Source organism: Charadrius vociferus, unplaced genomic scaffold, assembly GCF_000708025.1.
Source record: "Charadrius vociferus isolate BGI_N301 unplaced genomic scaffold, ASM70802v2 scaffold62, whole genome shotgun sequence".
Lineage (NCBI taxonomy): Eukaryota > Metazoa > Chordata > Aves > Charadriiformes > Charadriidae > Charadrius > Charadrius vociferus.
The window spans coordinates 2,129,201-2,129,915 of NW_009647419.1; positions in this window are offsets into that span (position 1 = coordinate 2,129,201).

Genomic DNA, 715 nt, shown 5'->3' on the forward strand with positions numbered 1-715 from the left:
ACGGCACACGTCAGGGTTTCTTGCGTCTTTCTTTTTTAATGTTTGCACTGCTGTCTCCAATATGACTAACGAGAACTCCAACAACCGGAACAACAGATGGGGCTTCCACAAAGCGGCACGTTGTCAGTGAAGGAACCACACAGCTGGCAGCCCAGCATCACTGTTTCCCCCACATGTCCTCACCGGGTTCTCTCTTATTACAATAGACCTACATGCTTCCACATTGTCTCTGTTTATGGGAAAAATAGTGATGATGCATTTATATGTATAAATATATTTAAATTTAATTGATGGCCATGCCTCTTTGGCTATTAATACTGGAGAAGTGTTAAAGCTACTTTCATGAGAGAAAAAAATTGGATTAATTAATATGAAAAATACAGTTCAAAGTTAATATATTCAATCTGGTTTTAGTATGATTTTTGAAAGTTCTTTACCAAATTGTCACACTGATAACATTGCGGTGGAAACGTACTGTTTTCCTTCCTATACAGCAAAACCGGTTGACTCCCGCCATCCCTTAAGTTCATGATCAGTTTAGAAACTGTGGTTTTTGTAACATGCAAACAGTGTTCTCTGAACACTTTCACTGGCTAGCTTTATCCCAGGGCATTAATCCGTTGTCGCTTCACATCCTTTCAGGCAGCAACAGAAACCCAGAAGACAATTACAGTTAATTTTATGGCACCCTACTATCACACCTGGGAAGGCTCCA